The 23,653-nt window shown below is 33.2% G+C and overlaps 1 pseudogene across 1 annotated transcript; it reads left to right on the top strand.

Moving 5' to 3' along the window:
• The first annotated feature begins 449 nt into the window (after window positions 1–449).
• Window positions 450–14,420, top strand: LOC308649341 (olfactory receptor 2B11-like; annotated as a pseudogene). Its single transcript has 2 exons — window positions 450–1,194; window positions 14,252–14,420. The product of its transcript is annotated as an olfactory receptor 2B11-like (transcript).
• Window positions 14,421–23,653: the final 9,233 nt, after the last annotated feature.

A 23,653-nucleotide genomic window follows, 5' to 3' on the forward strand; every position in this document is an offset into this window, starting at 1 on the left:
GGAAAACAATATGTGCTGTTTCTATGCAAACCAGAATTTGGAACTCCTAAATCAACTCATAAATCTAACCATAACATGGCAAGGGCCAGAAGATCATGGATGAAAGAAACGAACACAAGTGGTAAGTTATCATATCATGACTGGTTCTTGGGTAGATTAGTTTCATTCATGAATCCATTTTATATTCTCTCTCTCTCTCTCTCTCTCTCTCTCTCTCTCTCTCTCTCTCTAACACAAGGTGAATTATAAGTTTTCCTTTATCTCATATTTTATAAAAATTTTGCTATTCTGCATTTCTTGGTTTAAATAAAGGTCTTTGTTTGTTTTTCTTTTAGAAGTACCACAAAAGTAATATTTTTTATTAATTTTTATGCTTGCAAACATCAACTCACTTCAGTGGAATATTTGCTTTAACTTGAATCTACCAAAAAACAAAAGCAATAGCAAACATGAATCTGGACAATGCAAGTGCTCCAGAGGTCTTTATTCTCTTGGGTTTCTCCAACCACCAATGGTTGGAAATGCCCCTGTTCGTTATGGTGCTTGTTGCTTATATCTGCACACTGGTGGGCAACATTTCAATTATTGTGGTATCCCGAGTAGATCCTCATCTTGACAGCCCTATGTACTTCTTCCTTTCCAACCTCTCCTTCTTGGACCTGTGCTTTACCACAATTACCATCCCTCAGCTGCTGCTTAACCTTTGGGGCCAGATAAGTCTATCAACTATGGGGGATGTGTTACCCAGTTTTATATGTTTCACTTCCTGGGAGCCACTGAGTGCATCCTGTTAGCTGTGATGTCCTTGAATCAATATGTTGCCTTCTGCAAGCCTTTGAGGTACCCAGCTATCATGCATCAGCAATTCTGCATTCCTCCTCATGGCCATAGCCTGGATAAGTGGATTGGCTAATTCCTTGCTTCAGTCATCTCTCACTGGACAGATAATTTTCTCTATGAGGTTCCAGTGATGATCAAGATGTCTTGTGCTGACACTACATTCAATATAGCTATGCTCTCCATTGTGAGGACTTTCTATTCCCTGGTTCCTTTGTCACTTATCCTTATCTCCTTTGGGTTTATAGTAGCTACTGTGCTTAGGATTCGATCTTCGGAGGGAAATAAGAAAGCTTTTAATACATGTGGTTCTCATGTTATTGTTGTATCTCTTTTTTATGGACCAGTAATTATCATGTATGTACAACCCTCTTCTAATCCTCAGTTTGTCTACAATTTGAATGGGAGTGAAGACTGTCACGAAGTTGCTTTCTAACCTTCTAAAGATTATATTGTAGAACCTAAGAAGTAGGCAATAAATAAAAGCTTATAGAAGGAAACATTTTTTTAGACAAAAAAGAAAATAAAAATCTTATCTTTTTTTCTGCTATTTTGGGAAAAAATAAGTAATTTACACTGCATTTTACCTCCTTGCTATTGTAGATAATATTTGAGAATCAATGTTGAAAAATGCAAATCAACTCTTTATAAAATAACAGTAAGATCAAATGGGTTAATATCTCATATTTTGTAATTGAAATTCTTGACCATGCACCTGCTAATCTTTTATGAAAAAGAGAATTGAAAAAAAATTGTATATGCCTCTTTCCTCTCAATGAAATTGCTTCTTCTGAGATACTTGATTGAAATAGCTATTTTTATGTTTCCAAGGGGAAAATGTGATGAATAAAGTCCCCAGGAAACTTCTGTGTAATATTTCCATAATATTAATAATCACTTATATTTCTTCGGGGAGCTAAATGTATCCAGAATGACAAGAATATTAGGTGTATTTAATACATAAACAAAAGGTTTAAATAGTTCAATCATTTAAGAATCAGAATATTATGTGGTTAGCAAAGAAAAAAGAGAAAATTATATATATATAAATTGGGTATCAGACCATCACATATGACATAGATGTGAAGGAGAGAGGTCATTGATGATATGCAAGGGGGTAATACCTTCATTTTATCAGTAAAATCAACTTTTATCATTATAAATAATTATCTCACACTTTTATACTCTCTAAGCTTATAATACCCTCAGTTTTTTGACTTGTATTTAAGGCATATATTTAATTCGTTTTCATAAAACTAAGTACATTTGTGTGAAGTCTTCATATCCTTGGTTTGTCTTCAGTATCAACTTCCAAATGGCAATAACAAAATATACTGATTCACAGCATACAATGCTTTGACAGAGATATATTGGTTCTAATCAATAATTAATTATAAGATTTTCAGTCTTCAATTTCTGCTTTATAGAGTATAATAAGCTTCCCTTTGTAGCCTCAAAAGAAAGTATATTACAGTTTTGCTCCTCTTAGAGACAAGCAAACATTACTCCAGAGTTCCTGAATTAGAATTTTGAGAAATCATGCCCAAAATAAGGTTGGAAAAGTTATTTTCAGTTATTTTTGAGGTGCTTCTGCAGTTAACAAAGGCCAACACAGAGAAAACTTTTTGATATAACTGTAAGAAATAGAAGTAAGATAGGATCTGACTAAAGAGGAAAAAAAGTATGATCCTAAGAAGAAATAGGAGGTAACTCTTGCCAAAGATATGAAGAATTCTAGATGTCTCTTAAAACAGGAATTTGGGCAACTACAAACAGTTCAAGAGATAAAAGCTGAAATCCAGGGATGCCAAGGAATCCAGGGTCAAGGAATTAAAATTCCAAATAAAAGTGAAGCACAGAAAACTGGACTTAGTAAGTTTTAAGGGTTCTGTGTTTGGGATTAGCATCTCTGCAGGCTTCATGCCTGTGGCTTTCTTGTGGCCAGGAAGTTTCTGTGCAAAGGCACTGGCTTCTAGGAAGTTTGTGTTCAAAGACATAGAATGCCTGGCTACTAGGAAACTTCTGTGCAAAGACATGGGCTGCCTAGCTGCTGTAGCCAATGCCCTGCATGAGGAGGCTCTGTGCTAGAGTCTTATCAGTCCAGACATTGATCTCACCCACATAGCTCCTGGGAATAAAGAAACAATCTCATTAGACAACCACAATGTTTCACCAAGCTCCATTTTACCTGAACCTGTCCACATAACAGTAACTTTAAACAATGGACTTTCTTGACAGCTACACAAATCTCCTAACATTGCACATTCTAACTATAGTTTGTAACTGAGGAATAAGCTGCATAACATTGCTAACTCTATAATCTGATAATGATACAATGAACAATAATGTACTACTGATGCCACTGACCTAATGTAACCTATTGATAAAAATAAAGCTGGCAACTTGGCCATTCTACCATTTTGCTTTTGCACCTTGCTTCTCTCTCCATTTGACTTCTTTACAGTATGTGTAACTGATTATTTGTCATATTTATTTTTTGTCAGTCATGAGGCAAAGAGGTAGCAAAGATGCTGTGAAGCAGGGTCTTCATAGTCTCACAGCACTGGGGAAATCATGGAATTCATGGCTCTATTAAACACCCAGGACTGAAGTACAGCGATTCAGGAGTAAGCTTAGACTGGTTATAGAACAGCCCCAAAAGATTGAAACTATTTATATAATCAGCTTTAGTGAGGTATAATATGTGGAGAATAAAACATAACTTAAATATACAGTTCAGTGTTTTCCAGTTCCACATACCCATGCAACCAATATCCCAAAAGAGAAAATTTCTGTCATTTCTCCAAAACTGTTTTTGTCTCTTTACTGGGGATTTAGTCAAATGATAATCTACTTTATTTTTTTATAAATTAATGTTTATTTTCTTGAATTTTTCTGTAGATAAATCCATGCAGTGTGTATTATTGCAAGTCTGGCATTTTTCAGCGAGCTTAATTTTGAGACTTATCCAGAATGGACTAATGTCAATACTTTACTTGTTTCCATTACTAGTAAAGTTCTACTGCATGGATAATATTGTTCTGTTGAACATTATAGTTTATGCATTACTTTTGTTGACAGTTTTTTTTAGTGTTTCCAGGTTATTGACTATTTTGAATGAAGTTGTTAATATATTCAGGGACAAGTCCACACTTCAGCAAATGTTTTTATTTCCCTTGAGAATATATATATATATAAGAGCAGAATGAATGGGGCATAAGGTGAGTGTAAGTGTAACTCTTTAAGTAACCATGAAACAGGGCTGTGTTTGTGGCTCAGTGGCAGAGCACTTGCTTTGCAAGTATGAGGCAATGGATTTGAGCTTCAGCACCACATAAGTAAATAAAATAAAGGTATTTTGTTCATCTGCAACTAAAAATCATTAAAAAAAGTAACCAAGAAACAGTGTTCTAGTGTAGTCGTATTATTTTACACTTCTACCAGAAATATGAGACAACTCCATCCATCTCTATCAGCGTTAAAGTAGTCTTTCTACTCTAATTTCCTACCAAAAGCAAAGGTAAATTATCTCTGGAAGAGAATAACAATAAATAGAACTATAAAGAATAAATTTCTATTTTGAAATGGGCAAAGTAGAGGGAAAAATGGGTTATTAATTAATTTCAATAGTTCCCAATCTAGAAAACTGATAATGCCTATAAAAACAAAATGATATGAACATAACTGTACAAAAACAAAAATCAAATCTTTCTAAATACCAAAAAAAAGAGAGTTAAGAGAGATAAAGGATTTTATAGAACTTTATGAATATGAATATATATTTATAAACTTAGAATTTATATCATTATTTTATCTGAGAGGGCGTTCTTTGGAAAGTTCCATTTATACTGCTGTCTGCACTTGAACCTGACTCAGAAGCCTGAAAAATACAGAAAATATTTTCCCTAGAGATTTTTCTTGAAAATCATGGAAAGTGACTGTTTTAACTTCACTTCTAAGGCAGTGGATCACAAGTCAAACCACAAATTAATCAAAGAGTTTTAAAATATCTAATGAATGAGATTTTCATAAGGACTTTGAAATATTAGCTATATGCTGGGAATTAATAAGTTTGCATACATGCACAGGGCTGTGTGTAGGTCCAGGACTCTATGCATGCTCAGGAAAGACCTATGTAGATCCTCAACTTTCAACCTGGGCTAATCTCAAATCTTCATATAGGAAGCAAATGGAGGCTAATGCAAAGATGTAAATTGTCTAAGTGCAAGTGCACACATGCCCTTTGACAAAAACTGAAAGATTTCTTAGTTCCAGGCATTGAAGGAAAACAGTTTAATTTTTAGCTGATTACCAAATCATCTGAGTACAGACTTCATTGTTTATACTCCACAAATATACAGACTATAGAATTAGTTCAGAGAAGTCATTACAAAAAATGAGCAATGACTACAATAATAAGCAATAACAGCAAGTTCTGATGTGGCTGATTTCTATTTCTATAGTTGCTATATGTGTGTGTGGGGAGTATACATATAGTCTTTCTTTTTTATTTATTTATTTTTTTTACTGTGTTGCCTTAGCTGTCTTTGAACTCCTGGGACCAAGTGAGTCTCCTGCTTCATCTTCTTGAGTAGCTTAGATTACAAATTCACATCACCATGCCCAGCTCCAATAAAATTTTAAATGTCTAGTTTTCAAAATAAAATTAAGATACAAATAAAGAAACAAGAAAGTATGAGACCTATAGGTAAGGGGAACAAAGCAATCCATAGGAGGAAATCAAGAGTGAAATTACCAGATAAATGCTAACTGGCTGCTTTTAAAATGTGAGGCTAAGATTTAAAGGAAATAATGTCTGAAGAACTGAAAGAATGAATGAGAACTATGTCTCACTAAACAGGTAATATAAATAAAGAAATATAAATTATTTTTTTTAAAAATGAACCAAATAGAAATTATAAATTTAAAAAACTTTGTTAAAAACAAAAATCCACAGATCACTGACTTCAAGATCATATTTGAATAAGCAGAAGAAAGGATCAACAAACTTAATGATATGTCAATTGAGATTATGTAGTCTGAGTAATACAAAGAAAAATAAAATAAAGAAAAGTAAGCTGGTATGAGGCATTATCAAGCACCCGAAAACACTAACAACATGTTGGCAAGTATGTGAAGCAACAGGAACTCTCATTCATTGCTTGTGGGGATGCAAGATTGTTAGCCACTATGGAAGTCAATTTCACATATTCTTGCAAAAAGTAGACAAATATACCACACAATCCAGAAAGCATTCTTTTGGTATTGAACCAAACTACTGTAAAACTTATGTTCACACAAAAACCTTCACACTAATGTATATAGTGGCTATAAATGTCAAAGCTTAGAATTAAAAGAAAGTGTATTTCAATTAGTGAATGAACAAACTGTGGTTATTCAGTTGTAATAATAAGCTAAGAAAAAGACATAAAGAACCTTAAATGTATATTAGCAAGTGAAAGAAGCCAATCTGAAAAGTCTATATTATATAGGATTTTAACTATTTGATAGTCTGAAAAGGGCACAAATATGGAGACAATGTAAAATCAGTGGTTGTGCTGAGCTCAAAGCAGTGCAAAGGGAATTAAGTGGATTACAGGGAATTTTTAGGACAGTGAAACTACTGGTATGATATTTCAGTGGAGAACATAAGTTATTATACCTTTGTTAAAAGTCATAGAATGTACAATGAGTGAACTCTAATGTTAACTATGAATTTTAGTTAATAATATATTACTATTGGTTCATCAGTTTTAACAAATGTATCACATTAATGAAAGCAGTTAATAATGAGAGAAACTATGTACAGGAAAAGAGGGGCCTGTGGGAGCTCTCTATATTTACTACTCAAATTTTTGAAACCTATAACTTCTAAGAAGAAGCCTATTAATTTTAAAAAGAAGAAAATTATAGAGAGTATAAAAAATTTACCCATACACTGTCTATAATAAATACTTCAGATTAAAACAAAACATTGAAGCTAGATCAAAATAAGGAAAAACAGGATAGGAGGGATTGGAAAATAGATGGGAGATCAATGGAAGAGAGGAAGGGGATTGAGGAGGAAGGAGGAAGGAAAGTCAAAGGGAGAACTAGTACAATGAAATTGACAAAATTATTCTATGTACTATGTAAATATATCTCAGTGAACCATAACAGTATGTATATTTATGAAGCAACAATTAAAAAAATATATATGAATAGAAGGGAGACCAGTAGAGCAGAGAAAGGAGAACAGGGGGAGTGAAGAGAGGAGAGAAAGAGGAAGTACTATGGAGAAATGGAGCAAATTATATTCTATGCATTATCATTGTGAGAAAATGAAACCTACTCTTATGTATAACTACAATACACTAACAAAGACATTTTTAAAAACCTACTTTCTGGTTGAAAGAATAAAAAATGAAAAATAATTAATCCACTCAAGCTCTAACCAAGTGAGAGTGCTAATAAATATATTGATATCAGATAATATTAGAAAAAAGATAATAACTGTTACTATAAACAAAAAAGAACTTATAAGAATAAATTGATAAATCCACCTAGAAAACATGACAACTATAAATATGTGTTAACTTAGAAATGGTTCCCCAAAATGAAACAAAAAATAAGAGAACCGATTAGATTATATTTAATTCAATAATAATGGTTTGACTTTAATAACGCACCTTCACAATAGAACAATTAGAGCATCAGCAAGGAAATTAAAAAAAATATGAACAGCAATATAAACAAGACAGATCTAACAGACAACTATGCAGCATTCTACCCAATAAGAGCATAATGAACATACTTTTAAGGCACATGAAACATTCTATAAGATAGACCATACAAAAGTCACAAAAACAAGTCACAATAAATTTAAAATGATTTCATTTATAAAAGTATGTCCTTTATTCATGATTTGATGTAATTATAAATCAATAAAAGAAACATTATGAAATATGAAATACTTTATGTACATGAAAATTAAAAAACATATTTCCAAGTAACAAATGACTCAATAGAACTCACAGATAATTAGCAAAGAAATTGAGGAAATGAAACAGAAAAAAAAAATTTAAAAAATCAGAAAATTAGATTAGATAAAGAAGTATTTAAAACAAGCAAACAAACTTCCCTTATTGATGTACATTTCTCTGAAACAAAAAAATGTGTGTGCAAATGGAATTATAATAATATATTCAAGATGGTTCTATGCCGCAGTCTGGCTGGGCACAATTGAGGAGCCACTTGTCAAAAGAAACCAACTTTATTTTTAGAACACACATACCGCACCACACAGCTCTTTAGGAAAAACCTTCAGAGCCCAACTGCCACCACCGGCTTCCCACAAGCCTCCACACCTCCCCCACTCCTCCTGCTCATGAGGCCGATTGGCTGGGTTGTGTGGGTGGAGCCAAAAAAAGTCCCCCAGTGAGCAGCGCTGTGGTCTGAAAGGGCGGGAAACAGCCCAATGAGCATCACCTCAGAGGAGCCTGCCGCAGTCTGGCTGGGCACAAAATAACCGAGCCACCACAAAACCTTGTAGATTCAAACAGCAACTCTTTATTCCCGAACTCTCACCAACACTCTACCCACACTTCCTGGGAACACTCTCCCTCCACTGGAGTCTGCACGCCAATTCTCTCAGAACCCCGTGAGAACTCAAGGGGAACTCCAAAGGAGCGGGCACCGGAGGCAGCAGGATTCGCCCTAATCCCAGCAGGATCCACCCTAATCCTGGAGCCACCCTATTCCCAGCAGGATCCACCCTAAATCCAGAGCCACACTAATCCCTGAGCAGGGTCACCTTTCAACCCAAAATGCCATGTGTCATTCCTACTTGGCTATGACTCTCAGCAATTCATAATTGTTATTCAATGTATTTGAATTTATTTTGGGAATATTGCACTTGTGATAATGTATGGTATTTAAAATCTTACTATTTACATATCTAATAGTATTTAGTGTGTATGTGCATGTGTGCATATGGGTATGTGTAGAGAGAGAATATAATTTAATTTTTCTTATGAAGTATTAAATATATAGAATTATTTTATTATTACTGTATTCCTTTTTGAAGGAAAATATATTCTATTTCTTCTCTATCCAACTTTTTTTTAATGTTCCTTCTTTGTTATGACTAAATAATTGAATCTTATTGTTACCGCTGTTGACCGGTGACGAGTCCTTGCTTCCCCGATGTTGAAGAATAACACCAAAGAAGCACGCCAAGGCAAGGTCAGAGTAGAAAGTACAAGTTTATTAAAGGACAGCAGAAAAGACTTCTCCCGGAGGAAGAAGGGGACCCAAGAGGTGGAATCCAGTTGGCAGGCAAATGTGTTCCCCTTTTTATAGGTTTGGTGATGAAATGTAGGTTGGAGGGCCCGAGGGGTGGGACACAGGTGGACCAAAAGGGCAGGGAGGACTTTTGGGATGGGCTTATCACTCCTCTGGGATGGGCTATCTCCAAATCTGTTGGGGGCTGTTCATCAATACTTCTTTGAGGTGGACTTTGGCCTAGGGCCTTTTCGGGACTTCATCAACATTCCATGAATTGTCGTGTGTTTTCCCTGAGTCATTCCCAGCATGGCCTCCATTTTAGATTTCACTCAGTATTAGACCCGATTTACCTAGACTACACTAACTTTAAATCTGGCTTCATTATGAGATATTCTTAGTCACATATTTAAGAAGTTGTAATTTAAATTCCTCGGGATTATTTATTGAAGCACGCTCATTTCCAATTGTATACTATCTTAAACTGGTGTATGTTGAAAACTGAATTAGTTTATTTCAAAATATCTAGCAAGAGAAGAAAATTGCTACCAAACTTAGTTCAGTAGAAAATTAATTGTTCATGAGAAGCATTTCCATAAAGAGTTCTGTCCCAAGGCACTTTCTTCCCTAACTCACCTGAGAGAAGGATACATGGATAGCCTGTGGCTAACAATGCCCAGGAGGGCCCAGGAATAGCATATATATATACCCTCCCACAATGCATGGTTGATTATTTTCTACTGATGCCTTCTTAACCTAGGTTATTTTCTCTTGGATACACTATCTTAGGTGAAAATATATGTTCTGAACCTAATTGTTATGTATACTACAGTTTCTCCATCTTTTCCTGAAAGCTTAAAAAACATCCAAGTGCACTCTTTGAAGATTCTTTTTTTTTTTTTTTTTTTTTTTGAGAAGGATAGTTATCAAAATAAGGTGAGTAAAAAGATACTTGTTTTTAAAGGCCATGCATTTTAGGGATGTTTGGACTGTGTGTAGGTATGCCATAGTGCCTAGTATACACATGAGAGGCAGAGTAAATTTTATTTCAAGAGTCTTTTTAAACTTTGGAAACACCTACTTCAGTGGCTCTAGAAACAATTAACATTTTCTTTGTAAGTAATTTCTGCCTTAGTCTCTCTCTTAGATCAAACTTAAACCTCAATAAATAGATATTAAATGAATGAAGTATGAAGTCTTTAATCAGTTGTGTGAAATTTCTACATATATTGTCAGAATTTGATGGACTGTCTGTACATTTCATCCAAATGCCCCTGGTCTCAGATAACATGGTTTTAATTTTTTCTACTGTCTATAGAGTTAAAAGTTAAATGCTGTGTATTAGATGAAGATGAATTGTGGATAAAATATGCTAGAAAAATCAATGAAAAAATAGAAAACAAAGATATGCTAGAATGAAAATGTGAACAGAGATACAAAGGCACAAACACAGCCTGGCAACTTATTAATGTCATTTTAAACATTCATGGAGATACAGAGCCCTGGGTAATGAAATAAGGACAGAAAAATCACTGGAAGTAGAAGATCCAAGAGTCAAGGCATCTAATAGGTAAAAGTAATGAAATATAATGAGAATAACATGAAAAACAAGAGAAATGTACACATAAAATTATAAAGCTTCAATATACTGTAAAAGTCAACAACATTGATCTCTAGGGAAATACCCAGAGAAATAAAAGGGCTCTTGGGCAATCACTGCTTACAAAGAAAATCACACTTAATAAAGTGAATAATATGGAAAAAATATTTTATACTACAAACTTAACAAAGTTGCCAAAAACATACTAGAGTAAATATTATTATTAGAATTTGATAAAATTAATTGTGAAATAAGTCACAGAGGAGGATCAAATCTAAGATTACACTTTTAAAAAAATTGATGGTGGGATCCATGGTATAAAATTATGAAATGTGAATATAATTGTTTTAAATAAGTAGATAGTAGGCATCTCATGCAATTATTCATCGTGGGTAGAGTAGAATTTTTAGAATATTTATTTTGCAATCAAATCAATTAATACCATGCTTTTACATTATATCTCATCTACAACATAGAATTTCCCTTGAAAAAGAATTTACAGCAAGGTATGGTCCTAAATTTGCTGCTCTTATTTACACATTGAATAAATTCCAGATCAAAACATGCATGGGGGCACTCATTCAGATGACATCCTTAGTAAGGATGCTTTCTTTGGAATTTTGGTCCAATATTTTAATACCTCATTTAGACATTGATAACCTTTTGATCTTTAGATAAGCTCTAGTTATAAGTAGACTATGAAAATAAATAATTAACAATATCACAGAATATGGATATAGAATGCCCTAGGTCAATAGTGTTTGGGTAGTTATTAAATAACCTAATGCATGGAAAGAGCTTATTGTTGTGTTTGGCACACAGGGCTCATTAAGAATTTCTTGAAATTTTAATTAATACATAAATTTTAAAATTATTACTGTAATTGTTATTACATACATATAGATCACATATACTCAAAGGGCAATGTTAATATCTTAGCTTTGAGTGACTTTGCGTGGCACCCCTACAGGTGGCCTTGAAATTCAATGAAATAGAGGATGTAAAAACTGTGCTTTGTAATTCTAAGAATATAATCTGGTACCATGAAACTATTAATGGGCTAGAATAATAACTCAGAAATTTGTCAATGGGATGTTATCTTAATCTCATATATGGATATTCCTTATCCTACAAAATATTATAATTTTCATAAATATAAATACTTTACTAGTAAAAAAAATGTTTACTTTTTCTTTCTCAGAATAGTATTTCATTCAAGTTACAGATTTTGTTCTTTCAATGTGCCTTTTAGCAGAAAAATAAAGAAATACTTCATGAAAATTTGAATGTTTCTGGACCTAAGTTGAAAAGTCTCCTGACAGAAGTTACCCAGAGTTGAAAACTGTACTTATGCATGTAAAATGTAGTTATATATGGCAAATGGATCACTTAAAACTATTCAAATTATTATGTTAAACAAAGAAACTGGCTTACTTAATAAAGAAAAATTCCTACAAAATATAAATTAAGTAAAATTAAGCATTAAATATTAAATGGCTAAATTCTGAACTAAATAGCTATGCAAAAAAACACATAAATGTGAAAACAAATTCAAAGCATAAAAAAACCTCTGTCATTATAGTTTAGCCTTTCAAATTTATGAAGTAAGTGGATCACTGTTAACTGTACTAAAAAGAGAACATCAATGTTAAAAGTGTTTATAGTTTTGCCTCAATTTCAAACACCTAAGATAGATTTGTTTAAATCCAAAATCTTCACACACCCCACAGAGAAGACATGATTGATCAACTAGCTAGATGCAACTGGAATAAGACCATACTTTATGTTCTTGTTGCTGTAGATCACACCCAGGGCCAAGCACATGCTAGGCAAGTGCTCTACCACTGAGCTACATCCCCAGCCCTGGACTACTGTATCATTTTTTTTGAGGGGGGTGAGGGAGAAGTACCAGGGATTGAATTTAGGGACACTCAACCACTGAGTCACATCTCCAGCCCTACTTTGTATTTTATTTAGAGACAGTGTCTTTGTTTTGCTGAGGCTGGCTTTGAACTTGCAAACCTCCTGTGTCAGCATCTGAGCTGCTGGGATTACAGGAGTATGCCACCACACCTGGCTTTCTATTATATCTTGATGATACTTGTACCTCTAGGATTCTCTTACTCATTTTTCTACTATTGCTACTGAATACTTTTATGATTATTTTCACTTCTGTAATGCCTTGCAGCAGTGATCCTTAAAATAACCAATCCAATCACTTGGTCTCAAGCATCATTTACTTTAAAAAAAAAAAAAATATATATATATATATATATATATATATATATATATATATATATATATGTTGTCAATCGATTTTATTTATATGTGGGGCTGAGAATTGAACCCTGTACCTCTCACATGCTGGCAAGCACTCTACCACTGAGCCATAACCTCAGCCCCAGAATCATTTACTTTGTCAAATACCTGAAGATAGGGAGCAATGAACTTCTCATTAAGAAGATATCTAGATGATTTTTAAGGCAGTATAAGTTTGAGAACCATTATTTCAGATTTTCCAAAACACAATCACTCACCAGAAAAAAAGGAGATAACTATTGTCAGTTTTATAATACAGGAGAAGAGATTATTCACAATAACTACCAATAACTTTTGGTGTCATAAAGGGAAATTAGATAACCTGGCGTCAAGTTCTTTATTTCAAATTACTGTATTCTGTCTTTTATGAGTACACAACCAATTGATCATCATGTCTGGTCATTCTTCATAATGCTAACTTCCTTGACAACTTCCCCACTCTAGGTGAAACACACTGAAGACAATGGCACTAATTAATCAAAGCCACCCTGAAGAGTTCATTCTACTAGGCTTTGCTGACCGTCCTTGGCTAGAGCTTCCTATATTCATTGTTCTTCTAATAACATACCCCATGGCCTTGATGGGAAACATTGCCATCATTCTAGTATCCAAGTTAGACCCCCATCTCCACAGTCCCATGTATTTCTTTCTCACCAACCTCTCCTTTTTGGACATGTGTTACACTACAAGCATTGTGCCTCAGATGCTGTTTAACCTGGGAAGCCCTAAGAAGACCATCAGCTATATGGGATGTGCAGTTCAGCTCTATTTCTTCCACATAATGGGGGGCACAGAATGTCTTCTCTTAGCTATCATGTCTTTTGATCGCTATGTGGCCATTTGCAGACCTCTGCACTACACACTTATCATGAATCAGCACATCTGTATCTTGTTAGTGTCCATTGTATGGCTGGGTGGAATCACTTATGCTGTCTCAGAGGCCACTGTAACACTACAATTGCCACTGTGTGGTGTCAATAAACTGGAACACTTGGTGTGTGAGATTCCAGTTCTGATAAAGACTGCTTGTGGTGAAAAGGAAGTTAATGAGCTCACACTTTCTGTAGTATGTATTTTTTTATTAGCTGTTCCTCTGTGTCTAATTCTTGCCTCATATGCTAGTATTGGACATGCTGTACTGAAGATGAAATCTTCTGAAGGAAGGAAAAAGGCCTTTGGGACATGTTCTTCTCATCTAATTGTAGTTTTCTTATTTTATGGCCCAGCCATTAGTATGTATCTTCAGCCCCCTTCTTCCATCACAAGGGACCAGCCCAAGTTCATGGCCCTCTTCTATGGAGTGGTGACTCCTACAGCCAACCCCTTCATCTACACCCTGAGGAATAAGGATGTAAAGGGGGCATTAGGCAACCTGGTGAGGAACATTTTGAGTTTCAAATAACAATTTGAAATTATTTAGCAATTAGAGTTAGAATTATAAAGTTTTCTCTTATAATTCATTCAAGTCATGAAATCTCATGATATATATTCTTACAACCCATCTTATTTCTTATGTTCCATGTAATAAAGTACATAAGGATTATACTTGGCTGATTAGTATGGGAACTCTTTCTGAAAAGAATTCTGTTTGGGTTGGTATATACTGAGATAGTAACTTTGTTAAGAAGTAAAAATATTAATAATAGAAATTATAATTATATTAGTTCAAGCAAATTACCATGAAAATCTTGTCAATCATTCATCAATGGGCTTCCTATCAGTGTCACTTGAGAAATATTATGTCATCGCTGCAGCCTGCCCCACATCTGAGTGTGCAGCCTGGCTGAACTTAATTTGGTGTAAAACACTCTATACTGTCAAAGATTCATGATTTAAAAAATTATATCCACTTCCATTCATATAGATGCTTTTGTGTCTTAAAAAGTGTACTGTAATTTTTGTATAGGAAATATGTTTGCATGATTTTGTATGATTAAATAATGTATCATTAAATAGTGAAATGAGTAAAATAAAGGAAGAAAAAATGTGGATAAATCTCTCACCATTCTTTAGAAATATCATAAGTTAGAGACTTTCGAATCAGAAAAAGAACAAAGGAAGTGATATAAGTAATAAAGTTGAACCTGGAAATACGTCTATGCATAAATTGGAAGAGCAAGAACTGTCTTCTAATGTTGTGAAAGAATTACTATGAGAAAGTAATAAACTGTATTCTTCATTGGAAATCAAGTTTGTTACTTCAAAAAACAATATGAGTGTCTTTTTATTAATGTATATTTTGGGGCATAAGGATGTTCAAAGCCAATGTAATTAAAAGTTGAAAATACTAAAACAGTAGGGCTCACACCAGAAATTTAAAATTTTATCATAAAACCAGTAATAAATTATGAGAGTAATCAATCACTTGTACAATTATGTAGTATTGAATTCAAATATTAAGAATTCAACAAGATCTGTATTGAAGAATTAAACCCTCATGTGAAAATTAAGAGATAATTTGGGACTTTCTTCCACGTGTTTTGATATGAGTAAGATCATGGTAAAAAAAATGAAAAATAAATCTCAAATTATTCCATACAGGAATAGATTGAATCTCAAATACACTCTGAAAAATAACAGCATGTAGTGTTTATGATGTTCTTAAAACTAATTATCTTTGACATATTTTTTAAACTTCTAAGGAACTTTAAAAAATCACGTTTCTGACTAATTGCCAGAAAATATTATTTTACACACACACACACACACACACACACACACACACACAATTTAACAATGTTATATGATAGGTTTAACAACATTTATTGGGTAAAGTATTCTTTGTCTAACTTATTATGTATTGAGAAATTTAGTGAATTTTTGGTCTGGAGCAAAACCCTGTAATATCTGTGCCTCAAACACAGCCAGAGAGACTAGTTACAGTATTTCTGAGTGATTTCTTCAATTGTCTTCCTTCCTGGGATTGTTAATGTGTATATGAACTTTTAGGCCTATAGAGACTATTCATTTCAGAAGCATGAGTGGCATCCAGACTCTGTGATAAATTAAGACTACTAAAAACTGTATACACAATCTCAATATAAAAGATATTGAGAAAGTGATGGGAAAGCATGCAGACATGTTTTATTTGTATTAAAAGGTTTCACATTTCTATGGTTCATATGTTCTGCATATTCTAGCATAATAATCATGGTAGCTAACTTTTGAGAAATCAGTTGAAGGAAAGGCACATGCTATATTTGAAGCTGAAAATGTGCCCTAGCCTCTATGTAGAGCATGTGCAATCCTGATACTGTCTTCTTAATAAAGATTACCTAAAATTTTTCTCATTTTCTCAAGCAAGAGTTTCCTGCAGAACAAATGGAAAACAGCCAAACAATTTAACCTTTGTTGTAAATACACTAAGATTCATTTTTTAAAATCTTTATGGGAGAATTCAAGGTGGTTTGCTCCATACTACAGTGGTCTTCAGGTCTGTGTAGCATAACACTAGCAAGGCAAGAAGTGTATCCTGCTCTGGTGGGGATATTTAATTACAGCTATTTAAAAATGCCTGATGTTTCATTTTAGTTCACAGAGTGAATTAATCTCTAGGTTATGTCTTTGTGAAGAGAAAAAAAAAACAACTAGTAACTATTATCAAAGTCTAAAGTGAGCAGATATCTTACTCCATGAACTCTTTCCTTGTGGATACCACTTACAGTTACAATGCAGCACTAGGCCAGCACCCCAAAGTTGTTGTCACCTCCAATCCTCAAATTGTTCCAGTAGCACCAGTATTATCATTCCACCCCTTCAGAATGATAAACAGAAGGATTTGGTAGGAGCTTCTATAAGATTTGGGACTTAATAGAGAAATTTTCTTTTTGTATATTCCAGAAAGTATAAATAAACACAGTGATCTTTATGTGTAATCATTGTGCTTTACAGGAGTTTGAAAAGACAAGCTGCAGAAGAATGCAAATAATGTAATTTGCTTCAAGTTTAAATACATTCAAACTGTTATTTTATGTTATGTAGATATATATTAGTAATAAATACAATGTAGAGATATTAAGGAGAAAACAAAATTCACTATAATGATTACCGTAGTGAAAAGGAAATGTTATTGGGAAGAAGTAAACACGAGTTTTGTTGCATGATAATATTTCACTTTATTTACTAAGCTAAGTAGTGAGTGGGTTTATTTTAGTTAATATGTTAATTATTTAACAATAACATTAGTAATATTATTAATTAAAAATAAATGTTAATATTAAGTATTTAATGATAGTTTTTAAAATGATGGCAAAATCAATCCACAGATTCAGTAACTGTCCACTTCTGAGCAGAATAAACTTAAGCAAAATTTGAACTTTTTCCTCTTGGGTTAATTTTTCATAGAGAACTCTCCATGTGCTCTATGTTTGACTTTAGTGAGAGGTGATTAATCTTAAAAGTAGATACCATAGGAGATTGAATTTGTTTACCTTGATTTACCTCTGTCTAATAATTGGTTGAAACATAATACCCCAATTATTTACATGGTTCTCATTTCCTGTTCAGGCATGGTCTTAGGTATGACATTTATATTTAATAATAGAATGTTGGGTTACATGCCCAGCTTTCTGGTTTTCGTGGAACTGATAACTCATTTCATTCCAGGCAGCTCAGATTTTTACTTAATGGCCCGTGGTCAACCTTCTAGTCTGACTCTGGCCAATAACAACCTAGAAATGCCTTTTAATTAGTGAATGGGTGTCAGTGTGAGCTGTGATTCTTCCATTAGAGATTGCCACAGGCTTTGAATAAAATTCTTCTTTTCCACAAATACTTCATGTGCTTTGGATCTTTTAAGGCACATGACCATGTTATTTGTTAATGAAATAAGGGTATTTCTAGGAGTAAAAAGAAATATATTGAAAATAATACCCAAAATAATACCCCTTATTCATATTAGAATCTTTTTCAACTTCTTCTTCCAAAACTGCTTCTCATCATAAAAATCTCCCTAACAACACTCCTACTTTTTCTTCATTTCTCTTTACTTAAGACACCAATATTGTCTTTGACTCATCTCATTTACAGAAGACCAAGTTTAATAAAATTTCTTTGACCTCCTGATGAGTCTCTCATATTTTTTTCTATCTTTTACATTTTTAGCACTCTTATCTTAGACAAGGGCCTCATTTAATTTCCAGTGTTTTCATAAACTAAACTACTTTTTATTAGTCCAAATATAATAATAAATTAAATGTCTCATATAATTTCAGAAATTAAAATCCTTTAAGTTCTCATCACCAAAGGAAATATACATTCTTATTTATCATTGCCTCTTACATTTTAAAATTTAGAATTGGTTCATTTTAGTTCTGCATAGCATTAGAACTTATTCTAAAATAATTATGAAAATATGGAATATAATTTGCTCTAATTGAATCCCCAGTACTTCACTTTCATTTTGTTCCTCCTTCCCACTACACTATTCCCTTCCCTTTACTCTAATTACTTAGAGGTGTTTTTTGGTTTGTTTATTTGGTTGGGTTTTTTGTTTGTTTGTTTGTTTGTTTGTTTCAGTGTCTTGTGTATATACATGATGGTGAGATTCCAAATATATAAATATTTTTAAAAAATAACACCAAAATAATACAAGTAACCCAATTAATAAATGGGCAAAAGAACTAAATAGACACTTCTCAAAAGAAGCAATACAAATGGCCACAAATATGTGGAAAAATGTTCAACATCTCTAGCAATCAGGGAAATGAAAATCAAAACTATATTGAGATTTCATCTCACTCCAGTAGAAATGGCAATTATCAAGAATATATATAGTTAGTATTGGCAAGGATGTGGAGAAAAAGATTCACTCATACATTGTTGGTGGGACTGCAAATTCATGGAACTGTTCTAGAAAACAGTATGGAGACTCTGATAAGAACTAGGGATGGTATCAACACATGTTCCACTCTTTGGTGTATATTTAAAAGGTCTAAAATCAACATTCTATAGGAGTACAGCCACATCAATATTTTCAGCAGCATAATTTGCAATAGCCAATAGCCAAGCTATGGAACTAACTTAAGTACCTGTCAACAGAGGAATGGATAAAAAAAAGTCTCTCTCTCTCTCTCTCTCTCTCTCTCTCAATATATATGTCTGTGTGTGTATGTGTGTGTGTGTGTGTATATATATATATATATATATATATATATATATATATATATAATATTACTCAATAATAAAGAAGAACAAAGATGGCATTTGCTGCTAAATATATGGTGCTGGAAGCTATCATGATAAATGAAATAAGCTAGACTCAGATGCAAAGTTCTAATGTTTTCTTTGATATGCAGAAGCTAATCAAAAATAAGGGGAGAGAGAGAGAGAGAGAGAGAGAGAGAGAGAGAGGGAGAGGGGCAGGCTGACAGGAAAACAGATGGATTTGTTTCCACCATTCCTATTAGAGTACTGTTCATTTCTTGATTGTTGGTATTATGCTATGCAGATCTGAGGACGTCTATAGCACTGCAGCCTCTCTGGGTTTTGAAAGATCCTTTGTGTTCTTGGTTTGCTGAGTGTTAATAATAAAAAAGTTTTGCAATTTTGTCCAAAGCTTTTAATGCCTCTCTTGGGAGGATCTTATGACTTTCTTCCTTTATTCTGTTAACATAATGAGTTACAATGACTGATTTTTAGACATTAAACTGTACTTCCTCATATAGAAAAGAACTCAACTTGATTTTGTTTCAGAACCTTTTGCTGCTCAATGTGATTTTTTAATGTTTGTTAAAAATGAATGAGTCTCAAATTATGGGTGTTTGTAAGAAGTATTTGTTTTTCTTGTGATGTCTCTAAATACTTTGTGTGCCCATATGATGCTAGTTTCGATAAATGATTTAGGAAGTGCTCCCATCCCCTATTTTCAGATAGTCTGTTTAGGTGTGGTATCATTTCTTCTTAAATGTACAAAAGAATTGACCAACATTGACATATGTATATGTAGTTCTCTTTAAGGGAAATCTTAAAATAAATGTTTAATTATTTTCATTGACATAGAGGTATTTGGATTTTCTATTTCTTTTTAAGTCTATTTTAGGTATTGATATCTTCCAAGGAACTCATTAATTTCACCTGTTTTCCAATTTGTTGATAACATCCATAATATACCTTTATCAATTAGAACACTGCTATGATACAAACTGACCCCTACTTTTTTGTATTTATCTCCCCTTAATTTATCAAACCAGGGAAATGTTTTTCAGTTTTAAGTTATTTCCAAGGAATGAAGTTATTTTTTTCACATACTGTTTTTAATTATTGTGTTTTGTTTTTCACATATTTTTGCTCATGTTTTTTTTTTGTCTATTTTTCTCCTAACTTTGAGTTCAATTTGATCTTTATTTGTAGACTTATATGGTGAAAACTTAAATTAGTTCTTTATTTTACCACAAATATTTAAAATGTATACATTATAAATGTATATATTTCTCACTAAGTACTAATTCAGCTTCACCTCACATATTTTGACCTTTTTAGAATTTAATTTTGTTTTTTAATAATCAATGTTTTACAATTACTTTGTGATTTCCTCATTGATAAAAGAGTACAATAGGCATAAGAGTGGCTAAAAAAAGTGTGGAAAGTATAGGGTTCTAGTGGAGATGATATCATTATGTAGATCTAAAAATATTTGATTGTTATAATCAGATCACTGCTATCTCCTCTATAAAGCTCATACAAATTTTAAAAATATGGTTTCAGACCAGAGTTGATGCAAAAATCTAGAGTCTACAATAAAGGCAAGTGTTTCACAAATGTAGGTCATTCTAGTCTCCTCAATTGGAGTCTCTTTGGATCAATGAATGATGTAGAATCAGTGGAGATGGGTATGTGGGAAAACCAACTTAGTAAAACTTCACTTTCTTGTAATGGAAAAGCACCTTATTAACTGTCCCATTAAGGGCATCATTTATCTGTCACATCCTAAAAATGTCTTTATCATACTAAGTCTGATAACTTATATAGAAGAGAGTAAAAAACTTACCTTGATTAGGGCAAAACGTTTTGTTTTTGGATAGATATATGTACCCTTAATTGTATCTGTAATTGATATCTGTATCTGTAAACATTTACATTTAGTTCTTTTACTTTCTATTTCTGTTCCATTTTTATTTCTATCTATCTCTATTAGCTATCCATCATCAATCTTGTGATAGCATAGTAGAAACTCATGACAGAGAAATATAAATATTGAACATTTTTTTTCCTCCAGCACGTGATTATGTAGAAGAAGATCAAGTCACTACTTCTAGTGAATGTGTAAGAGATAGGATGAGACTAAAGGTTACAGGAATAATAAGGTTGATGAATACAAAGGCCTTACTGGGTTTAGTACCCACATAGTTCAGCAACATTTATATCTAGAGTACCAAAATGGTAGCATTGCTAAATATATGGGTAAATGATGCCAGCTAGGGCAGCTCTTTACAGAGTACAACACATTTGTCATATATTGTGGAACAAGTGCACGGAGTACTGCATACATGGCATATGTTAACAGCAAACCACTCCCCCGTGCTAGGCGTGTGAGTGGCAAACCACTTACATTGTAGGCACAACCCTGGGCTTGAGGCCACGAGTTGCTGTCCCTATACTTGCTCTGTGGACCACTCCTCCATTGGTCACTGCAAGTACAGTTGGCCAGAAATCGTATTTGGTGGCTACCTGTAATCTGCTTAGGTACTGCCTGAGTATATATACATGGTAACTGCACAATAAAACCAGACCTGCTTCCTGCTTGGTCTCCAAGTGTCTCTGAAGCCATACTCTTCTCTACCCTGTTCTGTGGACCTCCTCGCTGGAGGAGAGAGAGCCCATACAATATATCTTGATATCTAGGAGGATACACATTACCCTTTCCAATGCCAGGAAAGTGCTGATGGCAAACATAGCTGGGTACCAGATAAAATCATACAATACTGAAGAGAAGGAGCCTGTGGTGAATCACATATCTAATAATGAAATCAATCACTCCATATGAAACATTGGCAGAGAAACCAGAAATCTAAGCTGGAAGCAAGAAAATATTCATGTTTCCGAGGAGAGAGAACAAGTAAAATGTGAGTAAAATCACAAAAATAATGATTTCTAGCAAAGGATATTCATAGAATTTGTCAGAATGAAGTTTCTTAAAGCTATGTTCCTATTCTTTTACATTCCCTATAATCTTTTTTAACTTTGGAAAGAAGATGTGTGTCTGTGAAGAGGACAACATTAAAAACTCCAAATTGGGATAACCATGAAGATAGCAAAACTTCAACCTGAAGTTTCATCATATGATGTTAAATGATTGTGACATATGAGAAATTGGACTTGCTTTCCTTTCGTTTTGTCAGTTATATAAAATATGCTTTCAAAATCTGAATATCTTCTAGGAAAACAAAAATCAATATTTTATACATTTTCTTTTTATAATTGGAAAATTGGAATTTTTATTTTTTCATACATATGAAACCCATATGATGCCTCTTATGGGTCATTAACATTCTGTATTTTATATGTAGAGAAAAGAACCAAGATTATGTTAATGTTCATTTTAAATAAATAATTTGATACCCTGATCTACTGAAACTAGTCCCGATGTGAACCAATAGGCAATACCTAAGCATAAGATGGAAATTTTTGATATATCCTGACAGTAGAATGTATTTTGACATATTACATGTACATAAAGTATACCTTATTCTAAATAGGATCCCATTTTTGTGGTTATACATGATGTGGAGTTTCACTGTTCATTCTTTTCCTATTCATATCCTTTTAATTTCTTTATTTTGTCTAATTTCTATGGCTAGTTTTTAGAATTAGGTTGAATAAAAGTGGAGAATGCTTCAATTTTTCTCCATTTAGGATGATGTTGGCCTTGGGGTTTTACAACATTGAGGTATATTTCTACTATCCCTAGTTTTTCTAGTGTTTTGAAAATGAATGTATGCTGAATTTTTTCAAATGCTTTTTCTGCATCTGTTAAGACAATCATGTAATTGTTGTCTTTAAGTCCACTGATGTGATGAATCATTTTTATTGATTTCTGTATGATGAACATACTTTCATTATATCTTATATCTCAAGTGTGTTGGCCAGAAAACTTGCAAAGTGCATCAATAATTAAAGCTTATAATATACAGATGTTTTGCCAACACTAAATCACACTATTTCACATAAAATTTTAAGTGTCACAGTAGTATGGTAGACAATAGGGATGTGAAGGGAGGGGAGTGGAGGGGAGGGAGAATAGGGAGGGCAGCAGAATACAACTGAGAATAGGATTGCTGTATGTGTACACAAGGATGTATAACCAATGTGATCCTGCAATCTGTACACGTGGAAAAATGAGAATTCATACCATATTTGAATCAAAGTATGATATGTCAAGATCATTGTATTGTCTTGAAAAACTAATAAAAAAAGAAATGATGCACAGGCAACTGAAAGATATTTTTGTCATTTTTAACTACATATTAAATTATGTGAAAACAATTTCATCTGGAAGAAGGTCAATTTGTGATACTTATGTTGCTGTGAATAAATAGTTGCATGGGCTAAACTGCTAAAAATCAATATTACTAAATACAATGTTTCAATGACACCTCATTAAAACAAGCTCATTGCATTTTATTGATATGGTTTTAA

Source organism: Spermophilus citellus (assembly GCF_964194105.1).
Source record: "Spermophilus citellus genome assembly, chromosome: 5".
NCBI lineage: Eukaryota > Metazoa > Chordata > Mammalia > Rodentia > Sciuridae > Spermophilus > Spermophilus citellus.